Source organism: Chelonia mydas, chromosome 8 (assembly GCF_015237465.2).
Source record: "Chelonia mydas isolate rCheMyd1 chromosome 8, rCheMyd1.pri.v2, whole genome shotgun sequence".
In the NCBI taxonomy this organism is placed as follows: domain Eukaryota; kingdom Metazoa; phylum Chordata; order Testudines; family Cheloniidae; genus Chelonia; species Chelonia mydas.
In genome coordinates, this window is record NC_057854.1 from 4,273,831 (window position 1) to 4,288,822 (window position 14,992).

General features: G+C 44.0%; 1 long non-coding RNA gene across 3 annotated transcripts in view; it reads right to left on the reverse strand.

Moving 5' to 3' along the window:
* LOC122461475 overlaps positions 1 to 14,992 on the reverse strand; it is an 81,365-nt gene that overhangs the window by 17,510 nt on the left and 48,863 nt on the right. Inside the window, exon 3 of one of the 3 annotated variants that reach the window (XR_006283393.1) lies at positions 13,198 to 13,302. The exons of the other annotated variants lie outside the window; for them this stretch is intronic. This is a non-coding gene — a long non-coding RNA (uncharacterized LOC122461475). The remainder of the gene's footprint in view (positions 1 to 13,197; positions 13,303 to 14,992) is intronic. 3 annotated transcript variants of the gene reach the window in all.

Sequence of the window (14,992 nt, forward strand, 5' to 3'; positions counted from 1 at the left end):
CTTCCTTCCCAGTGACAAATCTACATCTCAAACCACCACCACCCTTGGATCTTTTTAAAAGCTGCATAATAACCTTAACTGTAAAGGGAATGACACTTAAAAGCCATTCAAATGTGAATACACAAACAACGTTGGGCCAAATCATCCCTAGTGTAACAACACTAGAAGTTAATGAACTGATTCTGGTGCATATCCTGCGGGTGGATTTCTTTAAAGCCACTATTTCTGATTATCTCCAGGATCTACTGCCGTTCTATACCTATTTATTGTGGTTTTCCACATTACCACAGTGTCCTAACAGCAGTACACATGGAGGCATACAAGACGTACAACATACACCCAGCACAATGGAAAAATTCTATGACACTGATTTTGCAAATTTGAAAATGTAGTGATTTTAGTGCCCCAATCAACAGTGCTGTGTTTGTCCGCATATTTGACACACAAATATGCTCCCACAGACACACAAGAGCCAACTGAAGGACTCTCGCCTGCACAGCAGTCCAAATTCCTGCAAGATGTGTTCCCATTACTCACTTAGAAATGTGCTCCCCCATTCGTTGCCTGCAGATTAACCTTTATTTAAAATTAACAGATGAATTCTGGGTATAATTCTAGTTCTAGGTTAACTTCAATCTAGACAGAAAAACTTCGGGGCTAGTTTCTCTGCTTTGCGCCATGTCTCAGGTGTATTTTACCCTAAGGCAGATATATCCTGTCCCCATGAGAATCACCCTAGTGTAAAAGTGACCCTTTAGGTGGCATGGACCTGCTGACAAAGAAGATCTTAAGCCACTCCCCACCTCCCTTCTGGTGGTACAGCAGTGTGGGTGTTAAATGGGGCTTCTACATCATGCAGATCTCTGGCTTGATTTCCAGTCTCTGAGACATTAGAAGCCAACATTCAAACTGTTATACTTCAGTGCAAAGGGACAGCCTGCCCACAGCATCCGCAAGATCAGGGCAGTGCAAAGGTGAGCTTCACGCCTCCTTTGCATCTGTTGCTGCCTCATTTACACACGGTGCAGTTTGGCCATAGCCAAGGATCTGGCCCTCCCCCTCTCTCCAGCGGTTTGGGCTCTCTGTGAATTTTCAGCTGAGGCCCAGAGATAACATCTTTACTATAGGAATAGATCAGACGGTCATGATAATTTGTTTAAAATAGAAATGGATGTGAGCCTCCCTATTCAAACTCCCTCAAAGTTCAAGGAGGTCCTGACCCAGGATTACAGTTCTTAGTACGCATCTCAGATGGGAACTTTGTGAGCCAGGCATACCTAAGGGATGCAAATAGCTCCACAGCTTTAAGGGGCTCAGAGCCGGTGTTCCAATTTCCAAACCGTCTCTAACTTATGGTAACATTAAATCCTGCTCGTAAGCATCCATCTGTTATTTTTAGTCACCCAGCACTGAGTAGAATATTTACGGGGTGATTTATGATTCTATTTATTTTACATACCTCAGAACAGAATGTGCAAATAGCTAAATATTTTTAAACTAACTAACTAACTTTCAATAGTTCCCATGTGCCTGCCAACATCTGCATCCCTCTCACCCACACCGAAGAAAGGCTCCAGGTTTATAAGTAGGAAAATGAAGTTTTAAATAACCATGTTTCCAAGGAAATTTCTTGTGGGAGATGACTCGCCCTTTAACGAAAACAAAAACAAAACCACCACTACACTTAAGGATAATGCGATGAAGGGTTGAAAAAAATTCTTAAACTCCAAAAATAATAAATCACTAAATCTATAAATAAAGTTCAAAGATGTTTGAAGTTTACCCAAGAGTAAATACCATCTGCAATAAGTGATGCTCAGGGGAACTGGGGATACCAGTGACCTTTCACCACACAAGAGGCAATAATTGATGCCTAAAACCCAGGGAGGCAAAGGTCTCAGAGCATGAAAAAAAGGACACACATACACTAATTTGCCTGTCCAGTTGCACACACTTGTTTATTTCCACTCATCTCTCTGCCACAGAGGAACTGCAAAACTGAAGCATCGGTGAGGGCAAGTCCCTGGTGCTGGTGATGTTGTGATTCATGCACTGAATAAGGGCAAGTCTACGTTATCAAATTAAGTCGACCTAAATTACATCGACATACAGTCACTGCAGTAATTAAATCGCTTTGGCATGTCCACACTACACTCCCTCTGTTGGTGGTGCAGGAGCGCTTGCACCAATTTAACTGTCAGTGTGGGGCATTGTGGGACAGCTTCTGAAAGGCAGCAACAGTCAATATAAGCAAGTACATCAACCTAAGCACTACATCTCTCACAGAGGTGGAGTTATTAAGTTGGTGCAGTGGGCGACTTACATCAGTGGGAACTACATTTTAGTGTGGATGCTTACTGAGTTTTATGTCAACCTAACTCTGTAGTGTAGACTAGGCGGAAGCCAATCCAGATTGGCTAGTTATTTTAGGTGCCTGTACACAAATGCAAGAAGCCTGGGAAACAAGCAGGAAGAATTGGAAGTCGTGGCACAGTCAAGGAACTATGATGTGATTGGAATAACAGAGACTTGGTGGGAAAACTCACATGACTGGAGAACTGTCATGGATGGGTATAAACTGTTTAGGAAGGACAGACGGGGGAGAAAAGGTGGGGGAGTTGCATTGTGTGTAAGAGTGGTATGACTGCTCAGAGCTCCAGTATGAAACTGGAGAAAAGCCTATTGAGAGTCTTTGGATTAAGTTTAGAGGTGAGAGCAACAAGGGTGATGCTGCGGTGGGCATCTGCTTTATAGATCACCAGACCAGGAGGATGAGGTAGACGAGGCTTTCTTCAGACAACTAACAGAAGTTTCCAGATCACAAGCCCTGGTTCTCATGGGGGACTTCAATCACCCTGATATCTGCTGGGAGAGCAATACAGCAATGCACAGACAATCCAGGAAGTTTTTGGAGAGTGTTGGGGACACCTTCCTGGTGCAAGTGCTGGAGGAACCAACTAGGGGCCATGCTCCTCTTGACCTGCTGCTCACAAACAGGGAAGAATTGGAAGGGGAAGTAGAAGTGGGTTGCAACCTGGGCAGCAGTGACCATGAGATGGTTGAGTTCAGGATCCTGGCAAATGGAAGAAAGGAGAGCAGCATAATATGAACCCTGGCCTTCAGAAAAGCAGACTTTGAACTCCCTCAGGGAACTGATGGGGAGGATCCCCTGGGAGAATAACATGAGGGGGAAAGGAGTCCAGGAGAGCTGGCTGTATTTTAAAGAAGCCTTACTGAGGGTGCAGGAACAAACCATCCCAATGTGCAGAAGAATAGCAAATATGGCAGGCGACCAGCTTGGCTTAACAGCTAAATCTTCAGTGAGCTTATACACAAAAAGGAAGCTTACAAGAATTGGAAATGTGGACAGGTGACTAGGAACAAGTATAAAAATATTGCTTGAGCATGCAGGGGTGTAATCAGGAAGGCCAAACCACACTTGGAGTTGCAGCTAGCAAGGGATGTGAAGGGTAACAAGAATAGTTTCTACATGCAAGTTAGCAACAAGGAGGTGATCAAGGAAAGTGTGGGACACTTACTGAATGGGGTGGGGGGCAACCTAGTGACAGAGGATGTGGAAAAAGCTGAAGTACTTAATGCTTTTTTTGCCTTGGTCTTCACAGACTGCTGCATTGGAGCAGCACAGTATGGGGAGGAAGTAAGCAGCCCTCAGTGGTGAAAGAACAGGTTAAGGATTATTTAGAAAAGCTGGACATGCACAAATCCATAGGTCCGGATCTAATGCATCTGAGGGAGTTGGCTGATGTGATTAGAGAGCCATTCGCCACTAGTTTTCAAAGATAATGGCTCTAGAGGGAGATCCTGGATGATTGGAAAAAGAAAAATATAGTGCCCATCTTTAAAAAAGGTAAGGAGGAGAATCCAGGGAACTACAGACTGGTCAGCCTCACCTCAGTCCCTGGAAAAATCATGGAGCAGGTCCTCAAGGAATCCATTTTGAAGCACTTGGAGGAGAGGAAGGTGATCAGGAACAGTCAACATGGATTCACCAAGGGCAAGTCATACCTGACCAACCTGGTTGCCTTCTATGATGAGATAACTGGCTCTGTGGATATGGGGAAAGCAGTGGATGTGATATATCTTGACTTTAGCAAAGCTTTTGATACCGTCTCCCACAGTATTCTTGATTGAAACTGAACCACAAATTTCTATCACACCTTGCTTCTTTCCAATTGTTGCAGTCAGTGTTGAATAGGAAATTGGGTCTGGGGTGGATTCCTAGGATAATCATATGGAACATACATCTAGATAGAACTTAATGACATTGTAATCATTCCTTCCTCAAGTAACGGATCAAAGCACAACGCAGCTGGCTTTTCAGGAAGGCAAATGAACCACAGAGAAGGGTTCAGGAAATGTGGCACATAGTTGATAAGATTTTTTTCCCCCATGCCTGAAAATTGTCAGAACAAACTATCCATTGGGTGATACACCATGGTACTAAATTCCCCAAATCTTCCTGTTTGTGGCTTTGCTGAGAACAGAATTTTCGAGAAAACCCTCCCAGCAGCTTTTCCTTTAGCTGAATTACAGAGTGTGAAGTGGCACCTGGAGCCTCAGCGGAGGCTTGGTGGAACAGACATCCCCTAACCCCAAACATGAGAGACTTCAGTTGATACCATGGACATTCCAGTAAACCAGCTTCTGTTGATCCATATAAGCAGCCAAGCTCATACAGCAATAATGTTTAGCACGTACATTGGACTTTCTGTTCAAGGATCTCCAAGTGCTTTATCGACCTTTACACCTCACATACATCTGGGGAGGGAAACATTAGCAGCCTTATTTTACAGACGGTCAAACTGAAGCACAGAGCTTAAGTGGCTTGCCCAAGGTCACGATGCAAGTCAGATGTGGATCCAGAGACAGAACCCAGGTGTCTTGATTCTTGGCCCACGGCTCTAACCGGGAGCCTCTGCTCATCCACACCTCATGCTTACAAGAGATCAGAAGGGTAGACTGGGTGTTTCTTAGTATATCTGTGTGTTGCCATCTCCTCACCCTGTTTCTCTGTCATTGGCATCTTTCTCACAGGACACGATTGTCACCTCTGCAGACACCCCAAAGGAAAGAATTTATTTTCCCCATTTCCTGCATGGCAAGCTGGCTCTCCGAGAGTTTCACTCAGGTCTTATATTTGCTTTTGGTCATGAATCCAAAGGAAAGGGGAAAAGACTGATGATACTATCTTGAAACATGAAAAGGTCGCATCAGTCTACAGTTCATCCTGGTATAAGCAAGGACCTGAAAAACAGCAGCCCCAAGGAATTACTGGTTTGCTGACCTTTTAGCTGGAGCAGGAAATGATTCCACTTGGGGGGGGAACTGGTTCCTTGGGAGAGCCAGTGTCCGTAATTTGAATGAAAATAAACTGCTGCTTTAACCACGATGCTGGTCCAACATTGACACAAAACCACTAGTAGATATGGATAGAATATTAAAACAGAGGCAGCAGCCGGAGGATCTCACTTTTCAAAGGAAGCACACTCTGAAAGCACATAAGAATCAGACAGAAGAGGTCCATACCAATAAAGCTCACATAGTAGAAATTAAAAATCCATCCAGGGGAATTCAGAGATTGGCAATGAGAACCTCCTTCACCGATTCAAATCTGGCTTGGCTTGATAGTGTTTGGAAAGCTGTTGACATCTGAAATAAGCAAGTGAGGTCTCCATATTTCTTAGTGGATAGTTGTCCCCATCACTTTAAAAAAAAAAACCCCCACCCACCAGCACAACTGGCACTAAATAGCCTCTATGCTACCGCGGTAAGTCAACCTAAGTTACACTACATAGCTTAGGTCAACTTACTGCGGTGTCTATACCGCGCTGCGTCGATGGGAGACACTCTCCCGTCAACTCACTCTTCTCGTTCTGGTGGAGTACCGCAGTCACCCGGAGAGCGCTCTGCCGTCAGTTTAGTGGGCTTTCACTAGACGCGCTGAATCGACAGCCGCTGCATCGATTGCGGCAGCGACGATCTACTGGTAAGTGGCCTTATTTTGAGCAAAAGGACAAATAGTGAACCAGCATGCAGTCTGAACTGCCCTGTCACGTCTGTCGGTTGTCCCTCCTGGTTAGGGATGAGACACTGACAGGGTGGCACTAGGGTATTCTCACTGACTGCCTATTTTGGATGTAAATCAAGGACTTTGACCTCCACCGTGCTTCATCTGGCACTTCATTTCTGTACCCTGATGTCAGGGTTTATTTAGTTTCAAGGACAACTCTCTCTCTCTCTTTTATGCCATTCAACATTTAGCTTATACCTCTCCCAAGAAGGAGCACTGCCTAGACAACATCCTTAACACAGGGAGAGGAGAGATGCAGTCTCTTGGAGTAAGAGACCAGGACAATGGATCAGACCCAGGTTTCTCCCATGATTATAAGGGCTACAGCTAAACCACTGGGTCAGCCTGTTGTTTCATGTTGAACTTGGTAATTCCTTTTGGCCTGAATTTGGCATGATACGGACACAAGTGATTTTGAACAGCAGCAAGAAAACATGTGGCTTTTTTACAGACTAGCAAATAAAGTAGATTTCTTGCTTTCTGCTCAATATGAAATAAAATTACTTTTAAACATTTGAAACCTAAAAGGGAGGTGGAAAGCATAAAACCAGAGCTATTGCCCACATCCATCAAGAAGAAATGGGCTTGGGGGAAAAGGTGTCTTTTCTGAAGGGATGGGAAGGCCACTCAGTCTTAGTTTTCTGTATTAGACAAAACCCAAGACATTTCCAAACTTGAGCCCTCACCCTGCAATGAGCTCCACGCAGAACCCTTGTCCTAGTATGAAGCCCCTTTCACTTCAACAGGGCACTGCCCATACAGAGCTCATTGGGGGATAATGGTCTTAAATCTGATCTTAGAAACATGTTTTAACACATTCAACAAAGATGTCCAGTCTCTGTCACGACAACCCACACAGCAAAACCACCATGCGGGGCAGACTCACTCCAAAAGGACACACCCAGGAATGGGACAACAAAGGGAAAGCCAGGATTCAAAGGCAGAGACAGAAGAGTTTGGGGACCTAGAGCTGGCTATGTGGGAGTCCATTGTCTGAGTGGGACAGGGTCTAGATTGCGGTATATGTGCAGGGGACACTTGCACCATCACCTGCCCACACAGCCAGCCCTTCACTTTCACAAGCACTAAATCCACACAGACATTTAAAACTCTAGTTAGAAAGGGGATTGTGAAATTTAGATCCAACCCACTCGAGAAAAAACTAACAAAACCCCTTGGAGGGCTGAACTTCATTGCCGAAACTTGCACCACGTAACTACATGGATCATCCCATCAGTGCAGCGTGTCTTCCTTAGAAGTCTGCGTCAGTCTAAGCGCACCAGTGTGGTTAGGCTGATGCAAAGTTTGTAGCTCTTCACGTGGGGGAGGAAAGCCAAGAGTCTAGACTATCAAGATGCTGATTCCTGAGCTCATATTGAAAAGAGGCACAAAATATTGTACCAGGGATGCTGATATTAGCAGATGTTCCTTAACTGAGGCTGTGTCTCTTTCACTCACCATCCTTCTGACAAACCAGATCTTGGAGAGGAGAGGAGGAGGAGAGAAAAAAACGTCTGACTGCTCTTCTTCAGAGCATAACCGGATATTAAAAAATTGGCAGTAAAAGGGCTTTCAATCCAAGCGCTCATTACCCCACAGTCTAATGACCACAGCGCACAGAGGACTCCAGCCTGCGGCCATGATCTGCAGAGAGCCCGCATGAATTCCTGATGATGAAACGACGATAGAGAAAGCATGCAATAACAAAACATTTTATCAGGCCAATGCCTCTTGAGAGGGCCTAGCTCATTTTCAGAGGTCAGCAGAGTAAGGCATTTACTCAGAGCCTCAGTATGCCCATGTAATTACTCGTTTCAAATTGAAATCTTGGGATTTCTTACCTGGATGGACTTTTCTTGTTTCTTAGTTCCCAGAAGAAATCATCAGGCATATCAACGGATGTCAAATCAAACACAGTTTAATGGAGAAAAGGGCCAACTTCTATTTGGGGCTGCATACGCAAATCCTTCCCTCCAATTAAATCTAAAGGTGCTTTTCTCCCCAGTTTCTCAGCAAATGTGAGTAACAGAAGGAAAAATCACTCTGTCAAGTGTCCTGAACTCTGGTCAATCAACCTGTTCGCAGCCCACTCAAACAATATCATCTGATGGTGCAAAGTCCAATGTCTGACCCGAGAGCCCGCCCATTCAAAGGAAATTCTTTATCATCATTACTTTGTAATTGTGGTAGAAGAAGAATTACAGCAGATTAGCCCCTCTCCGCTGCACTGTAACTACATGAAAAAAGAGACTCTCTCTTCCTGGCAGAGGTTAGAATGTGCCAAGACAGACAAAAGGGTGGGAGAAAGGAAATTACAGTTATCCCCATTTCACAGATGGGAAACAGGCTCAGAGAGATTAATGTCAGATTTTCAAGACAGCTCAGCTCCTAATTTAGGCTCTTTTCCAAACGTGCTCTCAGGTGCCAGGTGCTTTTGAAAAAATCAAACTACTTTATTAGCTTTGTAAATGCAAGCAGAGTTCTTCCGAAAACCTGGCTCTAAGTCATTTGCCCAAGGTCATACAGGGAGTCTATGGCAGAGGAAGGAATTAAACCCAGAGCTCCCCAGTCCCAGTCCTCCTATCCACAAGGGCATCTTTCCCTCTTCCTTCCTAAACTGTTCTCTTTCAAATGAGTCTCCTAAGGCACCTAGTACTGTTTCAGCCCTACATAAATAATACATTGCAATATAAATACTTTATTATAACCAATGTGTTTAATATATAATAACCTTCGGCGATGAAGAATAAATAATAAGCGTTGCCCACAATACTTACCTGTGCATGTATTTTCTTGCACAATCCTTCCATGTGGACATGCAAAAGTGATGCATTTTCAAATTTGCGGGGAGGACAATAAGTGGCTCCTTTGAAAGCCAGGCCCTCTCTGCAGAAACTAGTCACCGAGCCAGTGCTGACATTTATCGCGCATGTACAAAAGAATAATGTATCTGAATGTAGGTGGTTTGAGCTCATCTGGGGATTGGTCCTGCTTTGAACAGGGGGTTGGACTAGATGACCTCCTGAGGTCCCTTCCAACCCTAATATTCTATGATTCAGTTCGTCTGTGAGAGCCCAGTAGATTGATAATGTGATGGCTGATACCAGACAGATCTGCCAACAGTTCATAGGGGAGAGACCTTTGGAAGAAAGTATGACTTCCCCTACCAAGCAATCTGACCAGGCCTCATCACATCTCAGTGTTTTAGGGTACCTCATGCAGGGGTGCCAGAATGCGGGGGCCAGGGAGCCATGGCCCCATCACTTTTAAAAGTGGGAGTTCTATGGCCTTCCACTTTTTACCTGCCTTAAGGGTGAGTGATAGGGAGTAAAGAGGAGTGAGCGGGGGGAGGGACCTTGGGGTAGGAGGAGGAGTGGGGGCAGAGCCATAGTTTGGGGACCGGTGTCCTGCTCACTTCTAGGGAGCTTCCAGCACTCCTGACCTCATGAGGTGCTCTTCATTGACAGGCCATAGAAAGCCACTGCAGAAAGTTTTCTCCCCTACACAGGACTGATTGGCAAATAAGCATTCGAGATCTTAGAATCATAGAAAAATAAGGCAGGAAGGAACCTTGGGAGGTCATTGAGGCAAGACCAAGTATACCTAGACCATCCCTGACAGGTGTTTGTCTAGCCTGTTTTTAAAAAACTTCCAATGATGGGCATTCCACAACCTCCCTTGGAAGCTTATTTCAGAGTTTAACTATCCTTCTAGTTAGAAAGTTTTCCTAATATCCAATGTCAATCTCCCTTGCTGCAGATTAAACCCATTACTACTGTGGAAATGGAGAACAACTGATCACGGTCCTCTTAATATATTTGAAGTCCACCCCTGCATTCACTCTTTTCTCAACAGTAAATATATCCCTTTTTTTAAACATTTCTGCACAGGTCAGGTTTTCCAAATCTTAAATAATTTTTCATTGCTTTCCTCTTGATTCTCTCCAATTTGTCCACATCTTTCTTAAACTGGGGCTCCCAGAATTAGACACAAAACTACAGCTGAGACCTCACCAGTGCCGAATAGAGCAGGACACTTACCTCCCATGCCTTACATACAACACTTCTGTTAATACATCCCAGAATGATAGTAGCTTTTTTCACAACTGCTTCCATTGTTGGCTCATAATCCCCAGACCCTCTTCTGCAGTACTACTGCCTATTCAGATATTCCCCATTTTGTAGTTATGCATTTGATTTTTCCTTCCTCAGTGTAAAACTTCGCACTTGTCTTTATTGAATTTCATCTTGCTGATTTCAGACCAAATCTCCAATTTATGACGGCCACCTTGACTTCCAATACTGTCTTCCAAAAGTGTTTGCAAACACTCCTAGTTTGGTGTCATCCATGAATTTTATATGTATACTCTCCACTGCATGAACCAAGTTATTAATGAAGACACTGACTAGTACTGGACTGAGGACTGACCTTTGCCCATCCCCACTAGATATGCCCTCCCAGGTTGACAGCAAACCACAGATAACCACTCTTCGAGTACAGACTTTCAACCAGCTGTACATCCACCTTATTGTGATTTAATCTAGACCACATTTCCCTAGTTTGCTTATGAGAATGTCATGCAGGACTATGTCAAAAGCTTTACTAAAATCCACATAAATCACATCTGCTGCTTCCCCACAATCCACTAGGCCAGTAACTCTGTCAAATACGGAGATTAGCTTAGTTTGATTATTTGTTCTTGATATATCCACATCGGCTATGCCTGATAGTCCTATTATCCTCTAGGTGCTTACAAATTGATTGTTTAATAATTTGTTCCAGTATCTTTCCAGGTACTGAAGTTAGACTGACCGGTATATAATTCACTAGGTCTTCTTTGTTCCCCTTCTTAAAGACAGGTGCTACGTTTGCCTTTCTCCAGTCCATTGGGATCTTACCCATCCTCCATGAGTTCTCAAAGATAATTGCTAATGTTTCCAAGATTGCTTCAGCTAGTTCATTAAGTAGCTTAGGGTGAATTTAATCAGGCCTTTCTGACTTAAATACATCTAAATTATTTACATATTCTTTAACCTATTCTGGTTTATGCCCTTTTGTGTTTAATATTAATTGTGTTAAGCATTCGGTCACAATTAACTTTTTTAGAGAAGACTGAAGCAAAATAAGCAAGAAACATTTCACCCTTCTTGATGTCATCCATTATTAGCTCCCCTTCCCCACTAAGGCCTGGTCTGCACTGCTGCTTAAGTCAATATAAGTTACGTCGCTCAGGGGTGTGAAAAAAAGTCACTTCAGAGCGACGTCGCTTACATCGACCTAACAAGGTGTTTACGCTGTGCTATGTCGGTGGGAGACGCTCACCCTTTGACATAGCTTCCACCTCTCGGGGAGGTGGACTACTGAAGTCAATGGCAGAGCACTCTGCCATCGACTTATTGCATCCTCACCGGACCCACTAAATCGATGCCGCTGCACGGTTTGCAGTGGCATCAATTTAGAGGGCCAGTGTAGACAAGCCCTAAGTATGGAAGCTACATTTTCCTTCAGCTTTCTTATGATCCTTATGTATTTACAGAACTTCTGCTTATTGCCTTTTCGATCACTTGCTCGGTGTAAATCATTCTGTGCCTTTGCCTTTCTCGTTTTTGTCCCTACATGCTAATTTGCGTTATTCTTTCAAACTCACCCTTGGCAATTTGTCTAGGATTCCACTTTTTGTAGGCACACTTTTTGATTTTCAGGTCATTGGCGTGCTCCTGATGCAGCCATCTTGACCTTTTACTATTCTTCCCTCTTTCTTTAGCACTGGGATAGTTTGCTGTTGTGCCTGTAATATTGTCTTTATGAGAAACTGCAAGATCTCCTGAACTCCTTTTTCCCTTCGATTTTTCCCCCATGGGACATTACCTACTAGCTCTCAGAGTTTGTTCAAGTCGGCTTTTTTGAACTCCATTGTCCTTAGTATTGCTCTCACTCCTGCCTTGCCTTAGAATGATGAACTCTATCATTTCATGATCAGTTTCACCCAAATTGCCTTCCCCCTTCAAATTTGCAACCAGTTCCTTCTTGTTAGTCAGGATCATGGCTGCCCCCCCAGGTTACTTTCTCTACCATCTGAAACAAGGAATTGTCCCCAGTATGTTCCAAGGTTTACTGGACATTTTGTGGTTTGCTGGATTACTTTTCCAACAGGTGTCTGGGTAGTAAAAGCCCCCCATTACTACCAGGTTTTGTATTTTGGATACTCTGTTATTTGTTCTAGAAATGCCTCATCCACCTCCTCCTCCTGATTTGGTGGTCTATAGTAGACCCATACCATGATATCACACCTGTTTCCACCTCCCTTTTATCTTCACCCAGAGACTTTCAAATGGTCTGCCTCTCATCTCCTTTTTGACCTCAGAACAAAATGAGAATGCCCTGAAATCATAACGAGTCTGCCCCTCTTACCTCTGCACAATACCCTCATTTATCTGGACAAGCTTGAATTGCAGTCCTGTTACTATTAACCTTTTGACTGCTGGCATTTTACCCAGGACACTTGGCTCCAGCTGGCAGATGAAGGAAGATCATAGTAATTTGAGCAACTTCACAGTGATGAATTGGTAAAGGCCAGTTCAAATCAACAGATGCTTTCTGGATAAAGGAATGCATTCCACATTCTTAACACTGTTTCTGCCTATGCAGCCTTCTTCTAACCCCTGAAATCCTGAAACAAACAGGAGTAGGCGGGAAGAGAGAACTGAAGCACAGGAAGGCTTAAACTGATAGGATTTTTAAAAAAATTTCAGATTCCCCCACCCCCAAACGTGTTAGCTCACCGGACCCGATTCACTCCTGTAGGAATAGGGGAACTAATCTTCTCTGTTCCCACAGAAGCAGTTACCTCTGTTGGGAGATATCCCTACCCCCGTTGGCCCATCAGCTCCCAGACCAGGACCCAATCTCCAGCCAAACACATTTTTGAGGCTCTCCAGACCACTGGTGGAGCAGGCCCTATAGATAACTTGGGAAGAGCGAAAGCACAGCAATGCAAGAAGTATTTACTCGGAAGTATTTCAGCCCCATGAACATATCCTGAAGGGTTTCAGAGTAACAGCCGTGTTAGTCTGTATTCGCAAAAAGAAAAGGAGTATTTGTGGCACCTTAGCGACTGCATGTCTGCGTAGATGGTGTCAACAGGAAGGTGTTGGCTTCGTTGACCACGGGATGCTGTTCAAAGGAGGAGGACTGCTGTGGATGGGGTCCACCTGACAAAGAAGGGGAAGAGCATCTTGGGACATGGAAGCCCTTCTCACTAGGTCAGTGAGTCAAACTGTTCAAAGGGGGCAGGTGACAACAGCTCACAGTTAAGTATAAAAAAAGGTGACCCTCATAGCGAGCTGATGGTTGGGGAAAACCACAATAGGGTCACAGGCGTAACAAGAGGGAAAACTGTAAGGGAATCAGCTCAACGTCTTAGATGGCCATACATAAATTCAAAGAATATGGGGAATTAACAGGCACAACTGGAAGTCTTAGTACACAAGCAAAAGTGACATAACTGGCATCACAGAGTAGTGGGATAAATCTCATGACTGGAATAGTGGTATAGAGCTTATTCAGGAAGGGCAGCCAGGGAAAAAAAGGGAGGAGGTGTTGCACTGTACATCAACAGCAAAGCCAGTGTCCTCACATTTCCTTGTCAAGGTAACCACTCGCAGGGATTGGAAAGAAGTTCATTGCATGTTCAGGGCTTTAGTTCTTTTTTAAATATAATTAATATTTAAACTAAACTTTAAAATGAGTATCTCTGGGCCCTAGAATAATAACTGGACTACTCTAAATGAAGCATTTACACTGTTGTAGGCATAAGAAACTAGCTTTGCTGCTTTCCTGATTTCAAAGCCATTGCTGCATTCTGTATCTGTTCTTTTAAAGCCCCATAATACATCTATTTCTCTTCAGGACAGGCTGAGTAGGAAAGGTCAGAGGGATATAAATATTTTCACCATATCACTCAGCTATTTGGAGGGTATCTAATTCCATCCATACCATTCCTTCGGTGACCAGAATGAGGACAAGTTAGACTGGTTTGGGTTAAAGCTCTGAATGGGAGGAGTTTGGAGGATTCCGATTATTCCCAAGTCTCAGAAGTGGTTCTGTCCGCTATGTGACGAGTCTTTCAGAGCCCCCTATGTTCTCAGCACAACGCCTGTCACTCAACATCCTGATTCCACCTCACTTCGCAAGCGGCACCTCCTCTTGAAGTGCAAGTTGTGTCCACGCCGAAAGAATTTTAACTGACAGACAATGTAACTATAGCCCAATCCTTTTACTCCATTCAGCAGCTTGTAGGATCTAGACCAAAAACCCACTGCTGGAGCTTAGTGAGTTCTCTCTCTTGCCTGCTAATCTGACATTGTCTTTCGCTCTCCATCAGTTTTGATAACCTTGCTCATTAACGGGATGACCTTGCAGCTACTCCTACAGCTTGCTATTGCTGGCAGGGGCTAGCAAAAAATGAACCCAATTTATACTAAGACAGGGAGCATAGATTTGCCTTGCTGCCACATTTTCCACTAGCTATGCCAAAAGTGAGAATAAGGTAACAGGGGAAGCAGAAGAGATGCAAAGAAGGACAAGCTATAAATAGTTTTCCAATGATTAACTGGAAAATCCGTGAGCCAAATTCACCCTGTGATACAAAGCACCTTCTAATTCAGCATAACTATAAAGCGCCTAAGTGGCGAAAAGCAATGAGTCTTGCCTCTCATATGGAAAGTGATGTTAAGAGACAGTAACCACCAAGTAATTCTCCTACTCTGCTTTTACCTAAATCAAAGCACAGATCCCACCACCTGTCAGTGACATTCAGCCCAAGACTCAGACAAATAACCCGTTGAGAAGTCAGTCAATCAGGGGATTTTTGGTCCTCAGGATACCCAAAGGCAGGTATTG